Here is a 15460-nt window from a genome sequence, read left to right as displayed (position 1 = left end):
AGATTTGCCTACTATTCAAGAATGGACATTAAAAGTAACAAACTTAGCAGAGATGGCTAAAATATCAGCATATCTCAAGGATCATTCAGACGAGAAATATAAGCTGGAGTGGAGAAGATGGATCGATTATATTCAAAATAAATATGGGACTAAGAAACTCCAGATAGCTTATGATTGAAGGAGCAAGGAATGATATAATTTGTTTAGAGTTAGCTTAACAAGAGGCGAGTTAAATACAAGTGAGGGATGATGCTAAAGTCTGTTAGTTTATTTTGGAATATGATTGCTAAAGATTTATACCCTGTATTTGCTCTGGGAGGTTGGGGGGGGGGAGGTGGGTTTGGGTGGGGGAGGTAAATATTTGTAAAACTTTTTAAAAACTTTTAATTAAAAAGAAAAGGAAAACAGGTTGACCTTCCTTGTGACAGCCCTTCAAATATTGGAGATCTACTATCATGTCACCTCTAGTTTGTTTTTTTAAAATCTAAACTAGCTTTTGTGCTTCTGTGTTTCAAATTAGTAAATCTGAAGAGGCAAGTGACAAGAGTAGCTTGAACACCATCATGATGGATGGAAATTAATCAAATTAATCGATCAGCAACCTACAAACTAAGGAGAAATTCCCTGACAGGGAGAACAATTAACCAGGGGAACAGCTTGCCACCAGAAGCTGTGAGTGCTCCATCAATGGAGGTTTTTTAAAAACATGTTTTTATTAAACAATTTTTTTTGAAACACAAATATCATCTTTGCATCGTTTCCACATTGTTAAGCCTCCAGTATACTCTTTTCATCCGTACATGTATAACTTTATATATACATCTATATCTACATCTACATCTATATTATACATCTATTTTTACACATTTTTCATCTGCTCATATGGTAATTTATACTTCTATTTCTTCTGTACATATTACGCTTTCAATGTACTTATTTCTATGCAATACATCTTATATCATTCTATGTACAATGTATTTCTCTTATAATTCTTATTCTGTACTATTTTATTTATAATCTACCTTACATTCCCCCCCCCCTCTTGTTAATTATGCACTTATGATTGTTTTCTAATTTCTTAATCTTTTTTCTCTTTAACTCTTTCTCATTCTTTGCTTCTTTCCTCTAGACATTTGTTCCATACTAAATAATACTCAGATTCTTCTTTGTCTTTTATTTCTTTTATTTCCATGGAGGTTTTGAAGAAGAGGCCGGACAGCCATTTTGCCTGAAATAGCACAAGGTTTCCTGCTTCAGCAGGGGGTTGGACTAGAAGACCTCCAAGGTCCCTTCTGACTCTGTCATTCTGCTGTAATCCAATAATATATTTTAGCCCATCCATTTGTTTTTCAAAGGAAGATACCTCTGAAGCAGAAGACAGATATACTTGTTTCTATTTTTGTTGTCCTGTTATTGTTTCACCCCCACATGATCTTTGGAGTCTGGTGTCCCAATCTGGAGAAGACATGGAGACCTCAAGACCCAAAGCCTTTAATATTATTTTGTTCAAGCTTCTTTTAAATCTACACAGCGTGGTGGCCCTCACACGTGTCACTTCAGAAAATCTTCCAAGCCAAATCAGAAAACCAGAAGACCTTCCAAGCCAATGATGACACACATAAAATTGTTTTAGTTATGCCGGTCACTGAGTAATAAAATCAGAACCTTACGTGTCTAAGCTAATATTTTCCCACAAACCCTTCTGATTTGTGTCTGGTTGCATCTTGAGTTAACCTTCGTTGTCACCCCTTGGGCAGGTAGATCCAAAGTCTGACAATTTTTGTGTAAAGTTTCTTTAGACCCTGGTAAGATGAAGTAAAGGCTCAGTGGCTAAGACGCTAAGCTTGCTGATTAGAAAGGTCGGCAGTTCGGCGGTTCGAATCCCTAGTGCCGCGTAACGGAGTGAGCTCCCGTTACTTCTCCCACCTTTTTCCAACCTGGAAGTTCGAAAGCAGGTAAAAAATGCAAGTAGAAAAACAGGAACCACCTTTGGTGGGAAGGAAATAGCGTTCCATGTGCCTTCGGTGGTGAGTCATGCCAGCCACATGATCACGGAGACGTCTTCGGACAACGCTGGCTCTTCAGCTTTGAAACAGAGATGGTCACCGCCCCCTAGAGTCGGGAACGACTAGCACATATGTGCAAGGGGAACCTTTACCTTTAATTCATTGAAATCATTTAATATAAGCAGATGATATTTCACTCTTAAGTCCCTGAATCTGCCTTGGAAACGAGAGGAGCTGAAGACAAATTATTATATATTCTGCCAAAGTTATCCCTTGTCGATGTATGTTGTTTTAGATGAATTAAATCATTTAAGTTCTTAGTTGGGAAGTTTCCCAACCAGGTTGGTCCTTCAATTTGTTCTCATTCCTGCCATACCTATTCGCGCCTCTCTAAGATAATAAAATAAGGCAAGAAATGTTAAGAGGCAGAACCAATTTGTCTTAAACAAACATTCTCTCCATCACTTTATTTCTGTGTTTTTTTCCTCTCTCTCTCTCTCTTTCTGAACAACTTAGCCATTTGGTGTTTCAAAAGGCATTTGCACCACAAATAAACCCACAATCTGTGAAACCTTACTCCTGATTTAAAGCTGGGTGGAGAGAGCAAAAGCTGTTAAGGGATCTAGGGTTTGTTTCTTGGAAAGTTCAGGTTAAGTGAACTTTGCTTTTTTGAACATACGGTAAACATATAATATAATATAATAACAGAGTTGGAAGGGTTAGGGTTAGGGTTTAAAGCTTTAAGCCCAAAACCCATTTCAAGGATAACTAGTTTGAATTATAGTGTTGTAACCTTAAACTTTCTTCTGGTGTTAATCTCAGCAATTTGATCCAACTCCCCTATCTCACTGCTCAGAGAATAACAGGGCTAGAAGGGACCTTGGAGGTCTTCTAGTCCAACCCTCTGTTCAGGCAGGAAACCCTATTCCATTTCAGACAAACGGTTGTCCAATCTATCGTCCTGCCTTCTGGTTCTTTGGAAAACAGGTTTCAAGCAGGAGATCCTAAACCACTTCAGACAAATGGTTATTCAATCTCTTCTTAAAAACTCCCAGTGTTGGAGCATTCACAACTTCTGAATGCAAGTTGTTCCACTGATTAATTGTTGTAATTGTCAGGAAATTTCTCCTTAGTTCTAAGTTGCTTCTCTCCTTGATTAGTTTCCGCCCATTGCTTCTTGTTCTACACTCAGGTGCTTTGGATAATAGTGATTCTTTCTTCTTTGTGGAAACCCCTGAGATATTGGAAGACTGCTATCATGTCTCCCCTAGTCCTTCTTTTCATTAAACTAGACATACCCAGTTCCTGCAACCGTTCTTCATATGTTTTAGCCTCCAGTCCCCTAATCATCTTTGCTGCTCTTCTCTGCACTCTTTCCAGAGTCTCAACATCTTTTCTACATTGTGGCGACCAAAACTGGACGCAAATATTCCAAGTGTGGCCTTCCCAAGGCCTTATAAAGTGGCATTAACCCTTCACGTGATCTTGATTCTATTGATTCTCTCCCTCTGTTGATGCAGCCTAGAACTGTGTTGGCATAAATTATCTAGGTTATATTATCACAAAGTAGAAGAATGTTCATCCATGTTCACCCCAGTTTGGATGCTTAATAAGTTTACAATTGTAATAATAGTCCCTAATAAACTACAAGCAGTCCTCAGTGTACGATGGTCCATTTAGTGACCATCTGAAATTATAACGGCACTGAAAAAGTGACTTATGACCGTTATTCACACTTATGACCGTTGCAGCACCTCCGTGATCACAATCAAAAGACAGGCGCCTGGCAACTGACTCGTATTTATGACGGCCGCAGTGTCTAAGGGGCACATGAGCAAAGTCCGCGGCGAGAAAAGTCGCAAAACAGGTGCAACAAATGTCTCACTTAACTGACATAAAGGTTAGGCTGGGCTCAGTGGTGGTCGTACGTCGAGGACTTGCTGTACGAACCGGGCCTTCGTCCTGGTTAACCTCTGGGACCCAGATACGGCCTCTTGGGTGGGGACAGGGTTCGAAATGCCTGAATTACGGCATATAAAGAGGCAGTGTTGCAGTCTTTGCGTGCCAATCGTTCAAAACTCCGATAACAAACTGTTTGGGCTTGTACAGAAACTTTTCTTCGGGAAAAGAATTCCAGCTATGCTCATAAATATTTGTCCATCGACTCAAACCATGGATGAACAGGCTCTCTTTATTCACTTTTTTTCCTCCTCTGTTAGAGCCTCCCCCACGAATCAAAGGATCGGTGGCTGGTCCTCGAGCTACAAAGAGGATTAGGGGACTGAAAGCTAAAATTATAAGGAGGAATTGCTGGAAATGGGGATGGCCAGCCTGGAGAAAAGAAGGACTAGGAGGGGACATGATAGTCAAGGTAAAAGTTCCCCTCGCACATATGTGCCTGTTGTTCCCAACTCTTGAACTGCTAGGTTGCCAGAAGCTGGGACAAGGAGCTCACTCCATTACGCGGCGCTAGGGATTCGAACGGCCGAACTGCTGACCTTTCTGATTGACAAGCTCAGCTGCTGAGCTGCTGAGTCCCCAAGTAATGTTCAGTTGACTTGAGTTTCATGTTTAATGAATAAAAGTATTATAAATAATAAAGGTAAAAGGTAAAGGTTCCCCTCGCACATACGTGCTAGTCGTGCCCGACTCTAGAGGGCGGTGCTCATCCCCATTTCAAAGCCGAAGAGCCAGCGCTGTCCGAAGGCGTCTCCGTGGTCATGTGGCCGGCATGACTCAATGCCAAAGGTGCATGGAACGCTGTTTCCTTCCCACCAAAGGTGGTTCTTATTTTTCTACTTGCATTTTTTACCTGCTTTCGAGCTGCTAGGTTGGCAGAAGCTGGGACAAGTAACAGGAGCTCACTCCGTTACGCGGTGCTAGGGATTCGAACCGCTGAAATACCGACCTTTCTGATCGACAAGCTCAGCATCTGAGCCGCTGAGCCACCGCATCCCCCATTATAAATCATAAATAATAATAATTAATAATCCTGGAAAGGAAATGGTGGTTGTGTGTTTGTTTTAACGCCCGGAATGGAAATAGTTGTGTGTTGCTGAAACTGGCGTCTTCTTCAGCTCTTAGGAAAGACGTTGGCTTTCTGTAATACAGATCGTCCTTGACTTATGACCGCCAGATCTTGAGCCACCAAAATTTCCGTTGCTAAGCAAGACGTCTCCCAAGTTAACATTGTACCACTTTCCTTGCCAGAGTCGTTTAAGCGAATCACTGCAGTGGGCAGGTTATTCACATGGTTATTAAGCGAATCCGGCTTCCCAATTTGACTTTGCTTAAAAGAAGATCGCAAAAGGGGTGGGTGTCACGTGATTCCCCCCCCCCCCCGGGACACAGCGACTTTATGAATGGTGGACTTCAACTCCCAGAATCCTGCAACTTTGAAGAGGAGTGAATTTCGATTTCCAGAATCCTGCAACTTTTAATCCTGCTGGCTTGAGGAATTCTGCGAGTTGAAGTCCACACCTCTTAAAAGTAGCTGAGTTTGAGAATCCCTGCTTTAATGGCTGCCCAGGAGGCGATTAAGTTTCTCCTAGGGATTTTGCAAAGCTGTGGAACCAGATTCAGAATCGAGCTGGAGAGGGAACCTGGGAGGTCTTCTAGTCCAACCCTCTGCTCCAAAGGAGGAGGCCCTGTTTCAGACAAGTGGATGTCCAATCTCTTCTTCAAAGCCTCCAGTGATAGAGCATCCATAACTTCTTCTCCGTTGGTTCACTGTCCTCCCTGTTAGGGAGTGTCTCCTTAATTCCACGTTGCTTCTTTCCTTCGTTAGTTTCCATCCATCGTTTCTTGTCCTGCTTCCTGGCGCGTTTTGAAAAATAAGTTGACCCTCCTTCTTCATGGATTATTGGAATAGTGTTCTCATGTCCTCCCTAGTCCTTTTCTTCTCTGGACTGGCCAAACCCAAATCCTGAAGCCGTTTTAATCCCCAGGCCTTTATTCATCCTAGTTGCTCTTCTCTGCATTCCCCCCCCCCCCAAAGTCTTTGACAGAGGCTTCCAAGCAAGGAGAAAGAATCACTCAGGGCCTGCATTGATTCCCCCCCCCTCCAATCTCTCTCCAATCCCATCCCTCCATCCCAGTGGTGAAATTCATTTTTTTTAACTACTGGTTCTGCGGGCGTGGCTTGGTGGGCATGGCAGAGGAAGGATAGTGCAAAATCCCCGTTCCCTCCCCACTCGGGGGGCCAAGCAGAGGTGCTTTTGCCAGTTCTCCAAACTACTCAAAATTTCCCCTACCACAACTGGTCAGAACCGGCTGAATCCCATCTCTGGTGTAGGGTCTCCTGCTTGGGCAGGGGGTTGGACTAGATGACCCACAAGATCCCTTTTCAACTCTGGTTAATCTGTCGAACATGAAAGCCCTCTTTAAAAGTTTGCCAATTTTGAAAAAACGCAGGTCCACAATGAGAACCAGTACCGCCTTCTCAGGGTATTTTTCATTGGGACAATCAGCAAAACCAGAACCTCCTCATTGCATTCCTTGACTTACGACCATGATTGGTCGTAACGTTTCTGTTGCTAAGCGAAACGGGGGGGGGTTGTTAAGTGAATTCTGTCCTGTTTTCTTGCGAGAAAACTTGTTAAGGGAAGCAACACGGTCACTGAGCGAATCCAGTGAGAGTTGCTAAGTGAAGTTGGAAACAACTTCACAACAAGTTAGGAAGGATACTGCAAAATCTCCATTCCCTCCCCACTCTGGGGGGGCATTTGCGGGTTCTCAGAACTACTCAAACTTTCCTCTATCGGTACTCCAGAGCCTGTCAGAAACGGCTGAATTTCACCCCTGCCCCATCCCCTTCCTCATACACCCCCAACTGGACTCCGGACTGACAGCCCAAATCCTCTTCCAGCTCTCTCTCTCTTTCCCTCTCCCTCTCTCCCTACTTCCCTCTCTCTCTTCCTCCCTCTCTCCCTCCCTCTTTCTCCCCCCTCCCTTCCCCTGTCTTCCTCTCTCTCTCCCTCCCTCCCTAATTCCCTCTCTCTCTTCCTCCCTCCCTGTCTTCTTCTCTCTCTCTCCCTAATTCTCTCTCTCTTCCTCCCTCCTTCTCCCCCTCCCTTCCCCTCCCTTCCTCTCTCTCTCTCTCCCTCCCTACTTCCCTCTCTCTCTTCCTCCCTCTTTCTCCCCCCTTCCCCTCCCTTCCTCTCTCTCTCTCCCACCCTCCCTAATTCCCTCTCTCTTCCTCCCTCCCTCTTTCTCCCCCTCTCTCCCCGGCGCTCTCTCTCTCTCCCTAATTCTCTCTCTCTCCCTCCCTCTCTCCCTCCCTCTTTCTCCCCCCTCCCTTCCCCTGTCTTCCTCTCTCTCTCTCTCCCTCCCTAATTCCCTCTCTCTCTTCCTCCCTCCCTGTCTTCTTCTTCTCTCTCTCTCCCTAATTCTCTCTCTCTTCCTCCCTCCTTCTCCCCCTCCCTTCCCCTCCCTTCCTCTCTCTCTCTCTCCCTCCCTCGATACCTCCCTCTCTCCCTCCCTCTTTCTCCCCCCTTCCCCTCCCTTCCTCTCTCTCTCTCCCTCCCTCCCTCCCTAATTCCCTCTCTCTCTTCCTCCCTCCCTCTTTCTCCCCCTCCCTCCCCCTGTCTTCCTCTCTCTCTCTCCCTAATTCTCTCTCTCTCCCTCCCTCTCTCCCTCCCTCTTTCTCCCCCTCCCTTCCCGTCTTCCTTTCTCTCTCTCTCCCTCCCTCTCTCCCTCCCTCTTTCTCCCCCCTCCCTTCCCCTGTCTTCCTCTCTCTCTCTCTCCCTCCCTAATTCCCTCTCTCTCTTCCTCCCTCCCTGTCTTCTTCTTCTCTCTCTCTCCCTAATTCTCTCTCTCTTCCTCCCTCCTTCTCCCCCTCCCTTCCCCTCCCTTCCTCTCTCTCTCTCTCCCTCCCTACTTCCCTCTCTCTCTTCCTCCCTCTTTCTCCCCCCTTCCCCTCCCTTCCTCTCTCTCTCTCCCTCCCACCCTCCCTAATTCCCTCTCTCTTCCTCCCTCCCTCTTTCTCCCCCTCTCTCCCCGTCTTCCTCTCTCTCTCTCTCTCCCTAATTCTCTCTCTCTCCCTCCCTCTCTCCCTCCCTCTTTCTCCCCCTCCCTTCCCGTCTTCCTTTCTCTCTCTCTCCCTCCCTCCCTAATTCCCTCTCTCTCTTCCTCCCTCCCTCTTTCTCCCCCCTCCCTCCCCCATCTTCCTCTGTCTCTCTCTCTCTCTCTTCCTAATTCGCTCTCTCTCTTCCTCCCTCCCTCCCTCCCTCCCTCTCTCTCTTCCTCCGGGAGTAACTTTTGGCAACAAAAGTTTCTTTGTTGTTGCAAACTCAACCTTCGCCATCCGCCTACGGGACGGAGAAATAAAGACCCTCGTCCGGCGCGTCTGGCATAGTAGACCCCCCCCACAAAAGTTGGTGTGTGTGTGTGGGGGGGGGGAGCAAGCGGGAGAGCCAAGGAGTGGGAGGAATAGGAGGAGGAGGAAGAGGAGGAAAATTCCCGCGGGGGCGTGGGTAGAGGCGGGCTTGGCCGGGCGCGGGGCGGCTTCCAAACGCCCCCTGCCCACGTTTTGCCCCCTTCCTTCCATCCCCTCCCTCGGGCTGTTTCCCCAGTGGGTGGGTGCCCCCTCCTCTTCCTCGCAGAGTGACCTTCCTCGTCTCCAATCCCGCTTCCTCTCCCGGGCCCATCGCTCCACCTTCCCCCCCTCCAGCCTCCGGGATCGCCCCCTCCCCTTTTGAAGGGGGGGGGTAGGAAAGGGCGGGAGCAGTTTGGGAAGGAGGAGCGACGTGGAGCTGCGCCCTGATTTCGCCTTTGCTTTACTCCGGGGAGAGAAGCCGCAGCTGGGCATGCTTTGAGTAGGGGAGGGAAGCGGGCCGGCGGAGCCCCGGAGCAACGGCGGCCATAACTTCGGCCCCCCCCCTCCAATGCTGGTAAGTGAGTGGGGAGGGGTCCTTTCTCGGCTTGAACGCTTCCCACCTTCCCCCTGGCTTGCGTGGGTGGGTGGGTGGGGGGTGGGTGGGTTCCTTGCTTCCTGGCCAAAAGTTCGCCTGGGACCCAGATCCCAAGCCTTCCCCACTCGCGAACGGGTCCTCGCGTGGGTGAGTGGGGTGGGGGTCTCCCTCCCTCGCTCCGCGTGGGCTGGGGTCTCCAAGCCCCCACGCGCTCGGCCGCCCGATCCACCCAATAGGAGGAAGTGTGGAAGTTTTTAAAGCTTGACTCGCCGATGAATGATTTATCCCGGGGATGGCGTGGCGTGGGTGGGTGGGTGGGTGGGTGGAGGTTGACTGGCCACGGGGCAAGGGGAAAAGCAGAAGGGGGAAAAGTGGAAGGGAAACAAGAGCATCCTTGGAAATCCCCCCCCCCAAAAAAAACCAGCCCTTGGCCCAGGACGGATGTGGGTGGAAAAGTCGGTGGGCACCGCGGTTGCGCCCTTTTTGCGCCCATCCTGAGAGCCAGCTCCTCGGGAACGGAATGCCTCCCCCCAAAAAAACCCAGCCCTTGGCCCAGGACGGATGTGGGTGGAAAAGTCGGTGGGCACCGCGGTTGCGCCCTTTTTGCGCCCATCCTGAGAGCCAGCTCCTCGGGAACGGAAGGGCTGGAGAGCTGGCGAGGCGTTAAAAAAAACCCCACAAAAGTGTAAATCTTTGCCCGTGAATATTTTTGGGCCGCGAGTTTCAAGTTTCCCCCTTAAGGCTCGGCGGCTGGCTGGCTGCGAAATGTTAATTAGCCCCTCCGCTCCGGCGCTTTAGATAACTTTCTAATTAAAAACCGAGAGGCTGGTTGAAAAAGAAAAGGAAATCAAATATCTCAACCCAGAACCAGAAATCGGACTCTTCCCACCCGCTCCGTTTTCATCCCAGCTTGACAGTTTTTATTATTTCCACTATATAGTTTTTTTTTTAAATATATTTTCACTATACAGTTTTTTATGTTTTCACTATACAGGTTTTTATATTTTACTATATTGTTTTTTATATTTTTATTATCATTTTTTCATATTTTTACTGTATAGTTTTTAATATTTGTACTATACAGGTTTTTATTTTACTATATTGTTTTTATATTTTCACTATGTAGTTTTCAATATTTTCAATATACAGTTTTTTATATTTTTACTATATAGTTTTTTATATTTTTATTATGGTTTTTTCATATTTTCACTGTATAGTTTTTTTATATTTTTACTGTACAGCTTTTTATATTTTTACTATACAGGTTTTTATTTTTACTGTATTGTTTTTATATTTTGTGTTGTATTTGTGCTGATAAATAAATAAAGGGAGACTAGTATAGATCTATTTCAAGCTATTTAGCTCTCATCAGCTAGCCATACCCTTACTGGGATTCGAACCTGGGCTGTATTACATATTAGGCAGATGTGTTAACCACTAAGCCACAAGGTTCTCATCCTTTATCAGCCTTTATATATATAAATATATTATTTTTTATATTTTCACTATATAGTTTTCAATTTTTTTACTATACAGTTTTTTATATTTTTACTATATAGTTTTTTTACTATATATATATTTACTACATCGTTTTTATTCTTCTTCTCATCCTCCCTATTACCCATCTCCTTCTACTTATGGCTACAACCTTGTTGCTTGCATCTTTACAGTTTCTATTGTTTTATTTCATTTCCTACTATGTTTTTGATTGCTTGCTTAGTATCCTCTGATTAATCCTGAGTGTTGTATCTTAACGATTCTTGATGAATGTATTTTTGTTTATGGACACCGAGAGCTTCTGCACAGAAGGCAAATCCCTTGGGTGTCCAGTCACACTTGGCCAACAAAGATTTCTATCTTTAACAGATTAACAGAGTTGGAAGGGGTCTTGCAGGTCATCTAGTCCAACCCCCTGCCCAAGCAGGAGACCTTACATCTGCCTCTACCTAGGATCGAACCTGTAACCTATCTTGTGGCAAAGAGAATGATGTAATTGCATTTTTAAAAGAGAGAGAGGAGGGGGGTTAAGCAGAGAGAGAGAGAGAGAAGTTTACAAACTTATTTCTTCCTTTTAAAAGAAATCCAAAAATGAATGAATGAATGAATGAATATATATATGTATATATATATACGTATACGTATATGTATGTATGTATGTGTATATGTGTGTGTGTGTGTGTATATATATATATATATATATATATATACACACACACACACACACACACACACACAAACATATATATGAATGAATGAATGAATGAATATATATATATATATGTGTGTGTGTGTGTTTTTATTTGTGCTGATAAATAAATAAAAAAAATATAAATATATATATTCATTCATTCATTCATTCATTTTTGGATTTCTTCATACATATATATTCATTAATCATAATCATATATAATCTTATATATATATAATCTTATATATATATAATCTTATATATATAATCATTATATATATATATATATATATATATATATATATATATATATATATATATATATATATATATATATATATATATGTTGCATTTGTGCTGATAAATAAATAAATAAAGGGAGACTAATATAGATCTATTTCAAGCTATTTAGCTCTCATCAGCTAGCCACACCCTTACTGGGATTCGAACCTGGGCTGTGTTACATAGTAGGCAGTTATATTAGCCACTAGGCCACAGGGTCTCCTCCTTTATCATATATGTATGTATGTATGTATGTATGTATGTATGTATGTATGTATATATATATATATATATATTCTTTATGGACTGCAGAGTTGGCAAGGCCAAGATTCATCCTTGTTGTCCTTGGGGGAAGAAAAAAATATTTATGGAACAAAATGTGTATCTCTCTCTTGTTCACTGTCTTTCAGATGAGCTGGATGGATAAACCCCCCTCCCTCTCTTCCTGTAGTATCTATTTATATTTTAGGTGGCTTTTAAACCCTGCCAAATCTCTACTCTGTACTCTGCCTGTTTTGAGTGTGGAAGTTTTTCCATGGACACAACAGACTCCCTTCTCTTTTTCCCAAGCCTCTCTCCTTCGCCAAGCCAGCTGCTGGTCGCTTATTCAGCGAAGCAAAACAAACCCACCTTTTTTTCTCCAAACAGTTAAAAAAATGACAATAAAAAAGAAATAAATGACTGGGGTGCTTTCTTCTACAAGAGGAGTTGGGAGGGAGTAAAATAAAGAGAGGGTGACCCGTAGCTTTGAAGCACCGGCCTTTCGGGGAGGCGTCTCACTTAGTTCGTGGTGTCTTTTAAGCTCTTTTGATCTCAGGGGTGTCTTTTTGGGAACCGAGTGGTGAAACCATAATAATGTTTGTTTGGATAGTAGTTGCAATTTTTCCAGGCACCTTATAGAGGAGAAAGTTAACTAACTCGTGAACTTTAATGAGCTCTGTCTTGTCCACGCAAACCTGTATCAGAATAACAGAGTTGGAAGGGACTGTTGTGGCCCTTCGGACAGTGAGAAGGTTGGGGAGGAACCTGGGCCAGTCCTGGAGTCTGGGGAAGGCTCGGAGGAGGGCTCTGCATTGGAGGACAGAGAGGGGGCCAGGGCCGTCCGACAGTTATCAGCTGCCTTCGGAGTCAGACATCAGTGAGGCAGAGGAACAGCTGGAGCCTGTTCCCAGTGTGCGCATGCACAGAGCTGCCAGACGAAGGGAACAGTTAAAGAACAGAGATCGACTTGGGAGTAAGGCCACAGGTGGACGGTGAATGGCCCCTCCCAGAGGAAATAAAAGGGGAGCGAAAGGGGAATGGAGTTTGCAGGAGACCATTAGTGCGCTTAATTGGTTCGTGACTCTCTGAGACTCCTGGCCAAGTTCTGCAGATCTCGGCCTGGCAGCTCTCCAAGCCAGATGAGGTCTGTGACCGTAAATCCTCCCTTGAAAGACTTTGCTGGATGTGAATGAGCAGAATTCTCAGTCAATTAATAAAAGGGGTTTTTGTCGGGACCAGGAGTTTGCTTCAGGTTCTTGAGAAGCCTCCCTCAATTGTGGTCGTAAGTCAAGGAATGCAATGAGGAGGTTCTGGTTTTGCTGATTGTCCCAATGAAAAATACCCTGAGAAGGTGGTACTGGTTCTCATTGTGGATCTGCGTTTTTCAAAATTGGCAAACTTTTAAAGATGTGTGGGCTTTAATGTTTGACAGATTAACCAGAGTTGAAAAGGGACCTTGCAGGTCATCTAGTCCAACCCCACCCTGCCCAACAGGGGCCTTGGTGGTCTTCTAGTCAACTCCCCTGTTCAAGCAGGAGACCTTACACCATTTCAGACAAATGGCTGTCCAGTCGCTTTTTAAAAGCCTCCAGGGATGGAGAATCCACGACTTCTGGTGGCAAGCTGTTCCACTGACTTAATTGTTTTCACTATGAGGAAATTTCTCCTTGGTTGTATTATGCTTCTCTCCTCGGTTAGTTTCCATCCATTGCTTCTTGTCCTGCCTTCAGGTGCTTGGAGAATAGCTTGACCCCTTAATCCACAGCAAAATGTTATTTCCAAGAGTAAGCCTCTGTATATATATGCAGGTTTTTGTTCTGAGAAATATGCAATGAATTGTATTTTCAAATTGTGTTTTCCCCCACCATCTTTGGTTGGGATCATCCATTCTGATAAGGGATCTCCATGGTTTGTCTGCTTGGAACTTAAAACTGCGCGCCAAGGTAGCCATTGCCATGGGTCAACCAGGATTGAGAGTTTGATGTTGTGCCAACCAGCCCAGTTGTGTAGCCTGTGAAACAAACTGTGGTTTAGTTTTATTGTGTGCTCCAACTGTGGAGAGCTTTAGAAAGTTATATTTGTCTGGGTGCTGTGGATTTTTTTTTTTTTTCGTGTGTGTGAGAGAGCCTGTGTGTTAGAGAAGATGGATTTAAAAGATTTTACAATGGCTTCATTCTTTGTCTTGTGTTTTCCTGCCACAGAGTCTGGTTGTCTTTTTCTAAAGTTGACCCCAAAGGACAGGAACGCAGCAATTCCTTCCTTTAGATCATCATTTATCCAAGTTTACTGTCCGACCTCTTGAAAGACAGCTATTTTATAACTTGTGATTTCAAATGACTTGCAAATTTATTGCAATATTATTAAGCCTTTTTTGTGTGCAGGAACCTGGCTTCTAAAAAAAACCCCCCAGGAATTCGTTTTAGTAAAAATGAAAAGGGAGGGGGGTTGGGTTGGAAACCTAGGGAAAAAAATATATTTGTTTCCTTGTTGTGTTAATCTGCACAAGAAACCCACACTGCTCTAAGACAGGCTAGTCAACGACTCATCTTGTGTTGTGTTGATGATGAATTCATTGAAGAGATGAATATTAACGGGCATAAAATTAGATCATTCCCAGAAGGGTTGGGTTGGATTGAGTGCAGAATTATTATCTCCATCGCAATTTCTAGTCCTGCTTATAAAATTGAGGCCAAGCACTAGATTGGGAGGTGATATTTTGATTTTTGTAACAAGAATTGTCGAAGTCCGGAATATCTTCCCCATTTCAGTTGTTTCAGCTACTAACTCCTAACAGTTTTAATTTTAACTTGACGCTTGTGAACCTTGTTTTATATTTTAAAAAGGTTCCTAAGGGGAAGTATCTCAGTTGGCTAAAGAACGTGTCACATTTTATTTTTTTTTGCATCGTGCTCGTTTGAATTTGTAATCTTTGTTCGACCAATAAATTCCTCGTTCGGATTTTGCCTCTGCCATAAGTTTTCCTACATGGAAAGGCACCCCTGAACAATCTTATCTGGCTGAGTTAGGATGTTCATTTGGTTTCCAGCTCTTTTTGGATTGCAACACCCAATATTCCCGTTGGCTGATTAAAATGAACAGGACTATTTTATCTATTCAGTTTGTCAAGCATGCACAAGATAACAGATATATGTATAAACGTGATTACGAATACAGGAAAGGGATATGAATAAATGGGGACAGTAGGACAGGGATGGTAGGCACGCTGGTTTATGCACATCCCCTTGCAGGGTTCACCAGCAAAACCGCAAAGCCCTTATCTGTGCTGACATAATCGCAGAGGGCAAATCCGCGCCTTCCGAAGCACTTAACCCTAAACCTAACCCTAAACCTAACCCTAAACCTAACCCTTGACCCTAACCCTAAACCTAATCCTAACCCTAAACCTAACCCTAAACCTAAACCTAACCCTAACCCTAAACCTAACCCTAAACCTAACCCTAACCCTAAACCTAACCCTAAACCTAACCCTAAACCTAACCCTAAACCTAACCCTAAACCTAACCCTAAACCTAACCCTAACCCTAAACCTAACCCTAAACCTAACCCTAAACCTAACCCTTAACCTAACCCTAACCCTAAACCTAACCCTAACCCTAACCCTAACCCTAACCCTAAACCTAACCCTAAACCTAACCCTAAACCTAACCCTAAACCTAACCCTAAACCTAACCCTAAACCTAACCCTAAACCTAACCCTAAACCTAGCCCTAAACCTAGCCCTAAACCTAGCCCTAAACGCTGTTTTAAAGAGCCCTTCTGTCGCCGCGCTGTTGTCGCCGCGGTGATGACGT

General features: G+C 44.3%; 1 protein-coding gene across 7 annotated transcripts in view; it reads left to right on the top strand.

Annotated features, from left to right (window-relative positions):
• Positions 1–8534: 8534 nt before the first annotated feature.
• The window catches only part of PPFIBP1 (PPFIA binding protein 1), a 103012-nt gene continuing 96086 nt past the window's right edge, over positions 8535–15460 (top strand). For 5 of the 7 annotated variants that reach the window (XM_032221335.1, XM_032221333.1, XM_032221336.1 and 2 more), the window contains exon 1: positions 8536–8896. The gene's annotated coding sequence lies outside the window, so the exon portion shown is untranslated. Of the gene's footprint in view, positions 8897–15460 lie in introns of all 7 variants that reach the window. The other 2 variants (XM_032221337.1, XM_032221331.1) reach the window with 1 other exon arrangement.

This window comes from Thamnophis elegans, chromosome 7 (genome assembly GCF_009769535.1).
Source record: "Thamnophis elegans isolate rThaEle1 chromosome 7, rThaEle1.pri, whole genome shotgun sequence".
Classification (NCBI taxonomy): domain Eukaryota; kingdom Metazoa; phylum Chordata; class Lepidosauria; order Squamata; family Colubridae; genus Thamnophis; species Thamnophis elegans.
Note: the sequence above shows the minus strand (reverse complement) of the source record. Positions and strands in the feature narration are given on the sequence as shown.